Genomic DNA, 14,007 nt, shown 5'->3' with positions numbered 1-14,007 from the left:
AAGAGTGAGATGAGTAAAATATATTCGTCTTAACCGATGACGTAGTTATGATTGATTTCCGGGATTTAAGGGATTTAAAGAGAATCTTACGTAATAAGATTTGGTTCTTTGGTGATTAAGGAAATCAGGATCTTCTTTGATTATATGCAATAATCTGTTTCGATTGCTCTGTCGGATATTTCACTATAAATTCACCCCTTCGTTTCCTTATTTTCCACGACTCACACCTTCTATTCTTTCTCCCTTGATTCTTACTTTAAAGCATTCATCAATATGCTCCATCCAGTCCTGATTCTTGATATACTCCTAACTTTTATATCTGTCATTCTTCTTTTTCATCTACCACCAGAAGAATCTATTTACTTCTACTATACTCTTGTGTTTATAGTGTTTCTAATTCTCCCGTGTCTCTATATTGCTATCTGCATTGATATACACAGTTTGTAATTTCGGGGTTATTATCGGAGTTTATATTCTTCATTATTTTTTGGAGCTTCATGCTTTCGTTTTCTCTTTCCGACTTTGAGTCAAGCGAGTAATGGTCCGGAATTCATCGATATGAAATTCAGAATGAACATAGCTAATGCCCTAAGAAGAAAATAGTAATAGAACGATTTTTACTTGTTAAATTACCAGAATACCCTGGAGATGACCGAGTCATCCAGAAAAATATTCTCTTGATATGTTTAGAGATTAGATAGAATGTAAGAGTCGTGTAAATGGCACATGATGACGGTACTGTGAATCATCATGCTTCATTAGAAACTCAGCATGACTTATTGTAATATAATGACGTTGATCAAGTGTCATTATATTATACTAATCCATGCTTCAGTTCCCAACACTACTTCAAAGCATTCATATTTTAAACTCGAAGGTTTCAGAATTTAGAAACTAACACAGTTTCTTTTATGTTGCAGATATTACGGAGAGATAAATGATCTCAGATAAGAATAGTTGTGAAAATATCGTCAGAAATATGGAGGATATTTATAATAGAACATACGAGAATATCTTAGAATTTCTAATATCAATGGATGATGAAGAAGATTTGTCTGTGAAGGTTTAGAATGAGAAATAAGATGTTTGCTAACGATTTCAGCAGGCACAGAATCATTTGGATTCTTTGAAGGCAAACTTATTCTTTGTGATTTTTCCACGGCTTTCTTCATAGTTTCGCATAATCCGCTTTTCGGTACTAAATTTTCTATCGAGCGTTCCTAACACTCCTTTCTTTATCATTAAACTTTTGGCCATTAAGATCATCTACAACATGCTGCTTCGTCAGCATTTTCAAAGTTAACTGATCTGGGTCATCGGTTATCAAACCGAGGTAGTTTCAGGAGAATTGTGTTTTTAGAATGATTAATCGCTGATGGTAATATTGTGAAATATAAAAGGTTCCCCAGTAACAATAAAGAGTACGCATATATATCGCGGTTATAATAAAGTTGTTTCGGATGAAAATTCGGAGTTGACTTGCTGGAGCTGTGACAAAATTAGCTACTTTGGAAAGGGATTGCAAAACGATTTTCGGTATTAACAATGTCAAAGGAACTAGAACAGATACGTGTCAAACGTTTACTCAGTCTCTGAGGGTTTTTCAGGTGCATAACTATATGCATCACTCTTTTCTTCCGTAGATGAAGTGCGGTTGGTTTATCCTCTCGATTGAGTTGTTTTTAAGAATCATGATAGATTTGAACGCTGATTGTAATCGTTGAGATACAATGAGGTTTAAGATAAAATTAAGTGGCAATCTTGAAGAAATGTTTAGTTTCATATGTTATAATCAATATTTTAATTCATTTTAATTGTCCAATGTCATTAGTCCACAGTCGATAGTCCACAGTAACAGTCCAATAATTCATATATAGTTTAATATATAATATACGAATTAATTAATACGTGTCGTGACCTGTATACGTCTCAGACTCGATCACAACTCAAATTATATATATTATTGTAGAATCAACCTCAACCCTGTATAGAGAACTCGATCATTACTGCATATAGAGTGTCTATGGTGATTCCAAATAATATATATAGATGCGTCGATATGATATGTCAAAACATTGTATACGTGTCCCGATATTTAAAGTGCGTAAAATAATTACAGAAATTACATGACGATAAATAAAAGTGCGATAATTAAATTGCGATAAATAAACTGCGATAAATAAAATGTAATCAGTTAGCTAGGAACAGTTAGCTGGAACAGTTAACGTGGATTCTTAACAAAATTTTTCATAGTTAATTTGTTTGTTTCTAACAGATTTTATTTTGTCATATGTTTTCTTCATATGCCACTTGTTGGATTCTAGGAAGTCAAAATCCAAATATGAAATTGAATGAAAATGGTTATTCTGCGGTGAACGGATACGTATATCGGTGGTTGTAAGTAGGATAGTAAATGACTGTTGAATCAGCTTCGACGAATGTACAATGTAACTTATTAAGATGAAATCTAATTATTCCTCGGGTATTACCTACCCGTTAAAAAAAAAATTTCACCATTAATATTTTGTACAAAAGAACTTTTAATTACAATCTTTATGAAAACATATATACATATATATTTTCTTCAGATGAAATCATGAATTTAATGAGTTAATATGATATTAATCTCATTTGCTTTTCGGGTTGAGCTAGAATAATAAATCTCTAAAACTCTTTGAAACCACATATTCTTCGCAGAATATCAATGAAGTTATGGATCAATACTTCATCGTTCATTATTGTTGGTACTCCTTGGTATCAATGGTGCGTATGATGTTGATGTTTGTGGGACAGATTATGATGTTGAGACGTGTGATGCGGATGTTGTTTGTTAGTGGTGATGATGGTATTGTTGATGTTATTGATGGTGGTGCTGATTATGCTGTTGGTGCTGCTGCTGGTGTTTGCAACCTTCGCACCATGTTCTCCAAAGCCGTCACACGAGCGCGAAGTTCGTTAACTTCTGCTAGTACACCGGGATGATTGGTGGTTGGAGCGAGCGAATGAATAAGATTTGTAATATGGGATAGTATATAATCGTAACGAGATACTCTAGAAATGAGAGAGAAAATGGTGTTTCGAATAGGTTCACCGGTAAGTGCTTCAGGTTCATCGCCAAGAGGGCAATTTGGTGGATGGAATGGATCACCTTCTTCTTGTCTCCAGTGATTTAGTATATTACGAACCCATCCCCAATTCATCCAGAATAGATGATGGGAAATTGGTTGATCCATTCCGGTGACGCTGCTTTCGGAGCCCGAATGGAAATTCATATCGGCATAACTGTCGGAATCTGAAGAATTCGAACTAGTTGCGGAATCCATCTTGTATAATGGGGAAAATGAATTTTTGTTATGGAATAGATTATAGGAGTTAGATTTGGTACTCTTCAATACATAATTTACATATGTATATATAATACCAAAATCCCGTAAATTACGGAGAATCTTTGAAAAGATATCAGTCAAAGTTCGCAATAACAGATATGCTAAGATAAGAATTCGTCTATACACTATCAATGCAGTAAATGCAGTAAAACGTGTCTAGACTTATGAATGATAAGCATGTAATTTCCTAAGGATAATAAGCAGATGATTTCCGACTAGAAATGATAAGCAAAACTTTTGACATGTAGACACGGTCGAAGTCCAGACTCATTAATGCATCCTAACAACTACTAGTTAGACACACTAATGCAAGACCTAGTTCGTTACGACCACCGCTCTGATACCAACTGAAAGGACCCGTCCTAATCCACCTGGACGAAGTCATCAACATTTGGTCCCATTACGATGATCGGCTCCAAGTAATGTCCTTATATTGAGCAAATGCACAGTGGAAGACTTAATTCGTACTTGAGAATAAACATGCTTTAAAGTGTCAACCAAAAGGTTGGTGAGTTCATAGGTTTATCATAATAATCATTTCAATATGTTAATAGACCACAAGATTTCATAATCATAAACATAATACACTCGCAAGTGTATGTAAAGCATTCTAAGTGGTTGAGCACTTGGTAACCATACTTAACATTTAATCAACGTCGCATATTCCCTTTATTATGAAATCTCACTACACCGTACCAAGTGTAGTCACCAAAACGAAGTACTGTGCAACTGTTGAATACTGGTCGTCCAGTCCGGTTGGGGTTGTCAGGCCCGATAGATCTATCAACAGGATTCGCGTTTACAATACCCATGTAAATAGTAGTTACCAAGCTACAGGGAAATATGCCAGTGGTACAACTCAACGTAGAATATATTTTTAAGTACTTGTGTCTATTTTGTAAACATTTATAAAAGCAGCGCATGTATTCTCAGCCCAAAAATATATATTGCAAAAGCAATTAAAAAGGGAGCAAATGAAACTCACTTTTTCCTTGAAGGTATTTAATTCGACTTGGTCTCCGATAGATATCACGAACCTAACCATATATAAAATATATCAATATATTTTCTTTTTAAGTAATCGTTACATATATATACTTTTAATACTTTTAATATTTTCTTAGTCCGTAGTTAGCAGTCCGATGTTAGTGGTCCACAATTAGTTGCTTAAATAAAATAAATAAAGACCCCATCGTATTCGTATTGATCAGAATTAATCTCGACCCATGGTACCATGTTGTCAAATGACGTGTTGCGTAAATAAAGTACCGTGTTGTCAAATGACGTGTTGCGTACAATCATGAGGTCTTATGATTAATCTTCTCGTGTTGTTTACGGGTGGTCCTGAAATATATAGAATCAAATCATAAGTAATTATATATAAAATATCATATTAATTAGAAAAGATATGATTAATTTACTTTTTTCTCCAAATATTTTCGTAGCTAAACTAGCTTCGGATACCCAATCTTGTTTTAGTCGTAGTTTCTTCATTACAACTCCGTTTTTGTTGGTTCAACTTGCCACTTCCTTGGATCGAGTCAAATTTTAAGAATATTAACTGAAAATACCTTAGTTTTTATTCGAAATCATAGGTTATAGGTCAAACTTTGGTGAAACTTATGAAAGTGATCATTTTCCATCGTAAAAACAACATTTAATGATCATTTTTCTAAAAATACTTACACTTCGAGTTAAACCATGAAATTTTTATGTGTTAACATATTCATAAGAAATATTATTTTTCCAAAACATGAACTTCCAATTCAAAGTTCAAGATGGTTTTTAATTATCCAACCCAAAACAGCCCCCGGTTGCACTCTGACGACGTAGATTCAGTTTTAAAGATGTTCTTTGTAAAACCAAGTTATATCTTGTTAGGTTAGCATATCATTATGATATATTACAGGTCTTGAAGTGTTTTAAAAGTTAAGTTGGAAGGATCTATTTAGTTTGCGAACAAGTTTGAAATCATTCAAACTATATTCTTGTTGTTAAAATTTTATACCACAAAATAAGATAGCTATATGAATATGAATTGAATAAGATTATGAACAAGGTTACTACCTCAAGTTACTTGGACAAAGTTACTGCAAAAGATAAGAAATAATCTTGGAATCAAAGAGTGGTGGAGTTAGATCAAAAGGTTGGAAGTAAACTTCTTCAAATGGGTGGTTATTTTGATATGTTCTTGAAAGAGTTTTTTATGGTGTTTAAGGCTTGTAATTGAAGCTAAATGATGGGGAAAATGCTTAGAGATGATCAAGTATGAAGTTAGAAGTATTTTGAGAGATAAATGAGGGTGTAGATATGAGAAAATGGAGTGAAGAAATGGTGTTCATTTATAAAAATGTTTTTAGTTTATAAAGAAAGAAAAGGATTCCTAATTTTGTTTTCTTACTAATAATTCATACTACTTGACAAATCCTAGTTACCTCATATCTAGGGCAGTAATAATGTTGATTAGGATGTTGATTTGATGTGTATATACCAATAGTAAATACGTATAGAAGCTGGGTATGATACGGGTACATATACCCTAGATATACATATAGAAATCTTGAGGAAACGGAACGAGAATTCAAATATAGCTATCTTTTGTGAATATACTTATATTGTTTTATGTATTTAAGTCTTTAAAAAGTGATTAAATACATTATATATACGATACATGTATAAGAATTATAGATTATAAGTATATATATCAAAGAATGTTACGTATAGTTATCGTTTTGAAAACTTAAGTTAGTAATTTCAAAATATACTTATAACTCATTGTCATTAGTACACAATGAGATGTTAAACCATCCTTAAATCATGTTAAATATATATAAATACATATATATACACAAACATATAATTATCGTATGTTATATAGTTCGTGATATCATCGGTCATATTGGACGGTCAAACGTTGTGTAAAACTCTTTTCAAAAACACAAGTCTCAACAATTTGGATTGCTTATCATGTTAGTATGGTTTAATTTATGTAAATATTAATCTCATAAGTATAATTTGGTCAGAAAATTCCGGGTCATTACATTTACTTCGTCGGGAAGTAAGACTGGCCACTGGTCGATTCACGAACCTATAACATATATGTACATATATATCAAAGTATGTTCAAAATATATTTACAACATTTTTAATACGTTTTACTATTTTAATTTTATTAAGTCAGCTGTCCTCGTTATTAACCTACAACTAGTTGTCCACAGTTAGATGTACAGAAATAAATCGATATATATTATCTTGAATCAATCCACGACCCAGTGTATACACGTCTCAGGCTAGATCACAACTCAAAGTATATATATTTTTGGAATAAACCTCAATTTTTTTATAGCTAACTCCAATATTACTGCATATAGAGTGTCTATGGTTGTTCCAAATAATATATATATATATATATATATATATATATATATATATATATATATATATATATATATATATATATATATATATGGGTCGATATGATATGTCAAAACATTTGCATACGTGTCTATGGTATCCCAAGATTACATAATATATTAGAATACATATATAATACAATATGAGTTAGCTAGGATATGATTAATATAGATTTGTTACCAATTTTCATGTAGTTACAACAAGCAAAAATATTCAATCTTGTTTTACCCATAACTTCTTCGTTTTAAATCCGTTTTGAGTGATTCAAGTTGCTATGGTTTCATATTGAACTTAAGTTTATGAATCTAAACCGAAAAAGTATAAGTTTATAGTCGGAAATACAGGTTACAAGTCATTTTTGTAAAGGTAGTCATTTCAGTCGAAAGAACGACGTCTAGATGACCATTTTGAAAAACATACTTCCACTTTGAGTTTAACCATGATTTTTGGATATAGTTCCATGTTCATAAGAAAAATTATTTTCCCAGAAGAACAAATTTTAAATCAAAGTTTATCATAGTTTTAAATTAACTAACCCAAAACTGCCTGCGGTGTTACTACGACGGCGTATATCCGGTTTTACGGTGTTTTTCGTGTTTTCGGGTTTTAAATTATTAAGTTAGCATATAATATAGATATAGAACATGTGTTTAGTTGATTTTAAAAGTAAAGTTAGAAGGATTAACGTTTGTTTGCGAACAAGTTTAGAATTAACTAAACTATGTTCTAGTAATTACAAGTTTAAACCTTCGAATACGGTAGTTTTATATATATGAATCGAATGATGTTATGAACATCATTACTACCTCAAGTTTAGTAGGTAAACCTACTGGAAATGATGAAAAAATAACTTGAGCTTCAAAGAATCTTTGATGGCTTGGAAGTTCTTAAAATAAAATCATGACACAAAAACAAGTTCAAGTAAGATTATTACTCGAATTAAGATAGTTATAGTTATAGAAATTGAATCAAAGCTTGAATATGAATATTACCTTGATTTAGAAAGATAGTCTACTGTAAATAACAAAGGTTTCTTGATCTTAGATTATTGCTTGTAATGGATTAGGAAACTTGGAAGTAAACTTGTAAACTTGGAAGTGTTCTTGATGTGTTCTTGAGTAATTGTTTTTATGATGATTATAGGTAATAACCAAAGCTTTTATTTGATGATTTTTGCTGGAAAAATAGTAACTTAGATGTTCATAGAAGAGTGTGTGTGTTTTGAGAGAGAATTGGGAAGAAAATTGGAAGTGAAATGGAGTAGGTGGTGAGTGGTGAAGGTGAGTGGGGTTAAAAGGAGTTCTTGTTTTTGTTTCCTTGCTCATAAGTCATGCTAGTTGTCTAATTGTTGGTTCCACATGTTTGTTGACTATCTAGGGTTGCTAAGAGCTGAATTATTATGTGTATATACCAATAGTATATACGTCTAGGAGCTGGGTATTGTACTAGTATGAATACGGTTGTATACGAGTAGAATTGTTGATGAAAATGAATGAGAATGCAATTGTAAGCATTTTTGTTAAGTAGAAGTACTTTGATATGTGTCTTGAAGTCTTTCAAAAGTGTACTAATATATCTAAATACACTACATGTACATACATTTTAACTGAGTCGTTAAGTCATCGTTAGTTGTTACATGTAAGTGTTGTTTTGAAACCTTTAAGTTAACAATCTCATTTAATGTTGTTAACCCATTGTTTATTATATCTAATGAGATGTTAAATTATTATATTATCAGGATATTATGATGTATGAATATATCTTAATATGATATATATACATTAAAATGTCGTTACAACGATAATCGTTACATATATGCCTCGTTTCAAAATTCTTAAGTTAGTAGTCTTGTTTTACATATGTAGTTCATTGTTAACATACTTAATGATATATATAACTATCATTTTATCATGTTAAATATAGTGTAACAATATCTTAATATGATACATATGTATTTAGTAAGACATTGTAATAACGATAATCGTTATATATATCGTTTCGAGTTTCTTAACTTAGTAGTCTCATTTTTATGTATATAACTCATTGTTAAAATACTTAATGAGGTACATACTTATCGTAATATCATGATAACTATATATATATATATATATCCATATGTATGTCATCATATAGTTTTTACAAGTTTTAACGTTCGTGAATCGCCGGTCAACTTGGGTGGTCAATTGTCTATATAAAACCTATTTTAATTAATCAAGTCTTATCAAGTTTGATTTCTTAACATGTTGGAAACACTTAATCATGTAAATATCAATTTCATTTAATATATATAAATATGAAAAAGTTCGGGCCATTACACATCGCGAGGTACTTGACCTCTATATGATACATTTTACAAATATTGCATTCGTTTTTAAAAGGCAAACTTTCATTTCTTTGAAAGTTGACGGCATGCATACCATTTCATAATATATCCACCTATAATTAACATAATAATAATCTTGAAGAACTCGACGACTCGAATGCAACTTCTTTTGAAATATGTCATGAATGACTCCAAGTAATATCTCTAATATGAGCAAATGCACAGCGGAAGATTTCTTTCATACCTAAGAATAAACATGCTTTCAAGTGTCAATCAAAAGGTTGGTGAGTTCATTAGTTTATCATAATCATTCATTTCCATCATTTTAATAGACCACAAGATTTCATATATTGTCACGCGAAACTCGCGAATTAAAATTCATTCATATGGTGAACACCTGGTAACCGACCTTAACAGGATGCATATAGAATATCCCCATCATTCCGGGACTCACATCGGACATGATAAATTCGAAGTACTAAAGCATCCGTAACCCGGATGGGGCTCGTTGGGCCCGATAGATCTATCTTTAGGATTCGCGTCAATTGGCTGCAATTATCATAAACACTAATTCTTAGGCTACCAAGCTAAAAAGGGGCATATTCAATTCGATAATCCAACCATAGAATGTAGTTTCGATTACTTCTGTCTATTTCGTAGAGCATTTATAAAAACAGCGCATGTATTCTCAGTCCCAAAAATATATATTGCAAAAGCATTTAAAAAGGGAGCAAATGAAACTCACTCTACAATATTTTGTAGTAAAAATATTCATACGACGATACTGAACAATGCAGGGTTGGCCTAGGATTCACAAACCTATATCATTTGTATATATATAAATATATATATATATATATATATATATATATATATATATATATATATATATATATATATATATATTAAAACATATAATCGTAACTGAACAAATTTATTTATTAGGTCTTAATTTATATATTATATATACTTAATTTGTTCATACATTCAAAATGATTAATATTTATATAGTTATTTTAATATATCCATTTTTATATACATAAATGTTTAGTGTTATATTTAAAAATCAATAGTTTGTTATATGTAAGTATTTATATAAATAAAATTAATAGGTTTGATATATATATATAGTTATGTGAAATATTATAGTATATGTAATAAGTATATCTTATGTATATAAAATTTATCTGTTTAAAATAATAGTTTTGATAATAATAATGATTTACTAATAATAATAATAATAATAATAATAATAATAATAATAATAATAATAATAGTAACTTTATTAATAATAATATTAATAATGATATTGTTAATACTGATACTTATAATAATAATAATAGAAATCTTATTAACAATGATAATATTAATAATCATAATACTTAATAATAATACTTATATTGATGATAATATTAATGACAAAAATAATAATAATAATAATAATCATAATTGGGTTATGATAATAATAGGTATAAATGTTAACTAGTACTTATATTAGTAACAATAACAGTAATAACTAATATTCATAATACTTACTTATAATAATACTAATAATAATAATAATTCTAATACTTAATTTTAATAATTATAATAACAATAATGATAAGTGTAATAATGACAATAATAATAATAACCATAATAACAATAACAATACTAATAATAATAATAATAATAATAATAATAATAATAATAATAATAATAATAATAATAATAATAATAATAATAATAATAATAATAATAATAATAATAAAATTAAAATTAAAGTAATAATAACAATTAAATAACTACCTCATTTAAATAGGCTTCTAAAAAAAAATGTTGCCCAGGCCGGGGCTTGAACCCCTGACCTCTCGCTACCCCGACACCCACACAAACCACTGCACCGCCGATTACTTTTCTGTTTCATATCCCTTTAATTTAATTATAACCCGTTTTATCTTAGCTTCGCTTCTTTGCATAACGAGTCGACCAGAGATTCAAACGACCAACACAACAACACATTGAATTGGTTTTAGGATTCAAGAAATTAACATAAATGTTTTTATTTTGGCGCCTGCAAATAAAAGAAAAAGAAAAAAAAGAAGCAGCTGCACTGTATGTTTTCGAAAGAAAAAAAATACATGAACTCATACCATGATTTTAAATTTCAGTACATTTTATACAAAGTTTATAATACGAAATATGTTTCAAATCACTTTTAGAAACTATTGGATTCGTTAATTTGATTTGAAACATCACAACGAATCCGAATTTCTTGATGAACACTCGGTTTGACTAAAGCTTTGACTCGTAAATTCATCTTTAATTTCGCGAATTAAAATTTGAAAACTTGCAGATAGTTTAAATTGAAGATTCCTAACATCTCTGCACTTTTAGATTTTGAAATAGATTTAAATTCGAGCTGTTGGAAATATGAAAGCAAGAACAGGGGACGGTTTCATTTTCTTTTCTTTTTCAGATTTAATTCCAAAAATTTAGTAGCTGTAATTGATATAGGAGATGGAGAAAATAAAGAAGTTAATCAATTGCAATTAAGAATCAGTTGTTATCTAATCTAATGGGGTTGATTGGTAAAATTCGAGTCAGTACATAACAAATTATAAAAAAATACAAGTGGAAAAAGACCTACAACTGAATTTGTTTTATACACTGTGTTTGATTCCAATTTGTTCACCAATTAAGAGACAAGAAACAAAATCTAATACAGTTATCAAGAAAAAAATCGCACAGATTCATGTAACATATATCTGTTTTTATAATTTACTTTAGTTATTAATCTTTAATAAATATAAACCTATTAATAATAATAATGTTATTGGTAATAATAAAAATAATAATAACTAATAATAATAGTAATGGTATTTGAAATAATAATAATAATAATAATAATAATAAGTAATGATATCAATAAAGATAATAATATGATAATACTGTTAATAGCAATAATGATAATAATAATCATAATAATACTAATACTAATATAACAAATTACATGTAACAACTTTCATATTATAATTTTGATAACACTAATAATACCAATAATAATTAATGTAATAATAATATAACAATTATAATTAAACTTGTAATTATATATTATTAATTATGTAATTTTTAATAATCATGTGTAATATGATAACCTTTACTGAAAATTTATTATATAAATTATATATATATATATATATTACAATATACATATAATAATAATTAATCATCAAAATTATATATGTTTATATATATAGATTTATTTTAAATTTACACTTAATTATTTTGTATCCTATTTTACATATTTAATTCTAATGTTTATTTTATAATTTCAAATTATTATATATACGTTCACTTATATTTATATGCATATTTATTTACACTAAATTGTTCGTGAATCGTCGGGAATGGTCAAAGGTTAATTGAACACATGAACATAGTTTTCAAAGTTTTTGAGATTTCAACATTACAGACTTTGCTTATCGTGTCGGAAACATATAAAGATTAAGTTTAAATTTGGTCGGAAATTTCCAGGTCGTCACAAATTTGACCGTCGAATATAAATTGTGACTTGTTGTTTGTTAGATATTTTTGTCCCCGTGTTTGTCACGGACCGCTATTTGATGTACCCCTTTACAATAATAGATGTCAAAAAGTATTAGAAAAATTCCACAATTTAGGATAACGTTAAAATCTTTATCCTTTTCATGATAGGTAAGAAACGGGTTGTTAAAAGTAGTAATAGATATATATATATATATATATATATATATATATATATATATATATATATATATATATATATATATAAATAATATTATACTCCATCCGTCCTATATAATATAAAAATATAATAATATAATAGCATAATAATAAAAATAATAATAATAAAATAAAATAAAACGTGTAATTGATAGAAAAGTAGCCGCCACCCATATTTATATCCGTGACTTTTGCTTTGTCACTTATTAATTAGTTACGGATATTTTTATGACGGAAAGTATATCGTGGTCCGTTGTTAATCAGTAGCGGATAAAAGTAATCAGAAAAATCTCATATTTTTAAATTAAATAGATTTATTTATTTTGGTCATTAAGGTATAAAATTTGATCATTAATTTATTAAATAAAAATTACATCAAATGTCCCTTTCAATTCTGGAAAATATAAAAAGTTCTAAAATTTAACCAATAGCTCCCAAATACATTTTTAATAAGCCTAAAATTTATAGAACTCATTTTCGGATCACCGTTTATTTTAAAATCACATAAATTCAAATTAAACTTCTCTAAATAATAATCGAAACGTCCAACGAATATTATAATCATTTAATATTTATTTTTAATATACATTATTTATATATAGTTATGTTTTAAATAATAATTATTATAATATCATATTTTATTTTATTTTTACATAGTAACTTCTAATAATTGAATCATATAACATTTCAAATTAATATATATATAATTAATTATGTATATATCTATTTATAAATAGTTGTTTGTGAATCGTCGGGAATAGTCAAAAGTTAATTGATTACATGAACACAGTTCAAAGTTTTTGAGATTTCAACAATACAGACTTTGCTTATCGTGTCGGAACATATAAAGATTAAGTTTAAATTCAGTCGGAAATTTTCGGGTTGTCACACTAGTCTTCAACTCATGACGAATTTTAAAAATCAATTTTTTTAACTTAATGAAATAAAGTAAATTTTGTTTTTAAATTCACACCAAACTTAACTTTAAATGCATAAAATTTCATATAAATATTAATAATTTTTTATATACATTAATTTTACAAACTTATATTTAAAATAACATAGTTATATATTAATTTTAAAAAACAAGGTAAAAATAAAAATAAAAATCTTTTTGGTCTTTTATCCCACTTTAATCAA

The sequence above is a fragment of the Rutidosis leptorrhynchoides genome, chromosome 4 (assembly GCF_046630445.1).
Source record: "Rutidosis leptorrhynchoides isolate AG116_Rl617_1_P2 chromosome 4, CSIRO_AGI_Rlap_v1, whole genome shotgun sequence".
Taxonomy (NCBI): domain Eukaryota; kingdom Viridiplantae; phylum Streptophyta; class Magnoliopsida; order Asterales; family Asteraceae; genus Rutidosis; species Rutidosis leptorrhynchoides.
The sequence above is the reverse complement of the archived record's forward strand: the minus strand, read 5'-3'. Positions refer to the sequence as shown.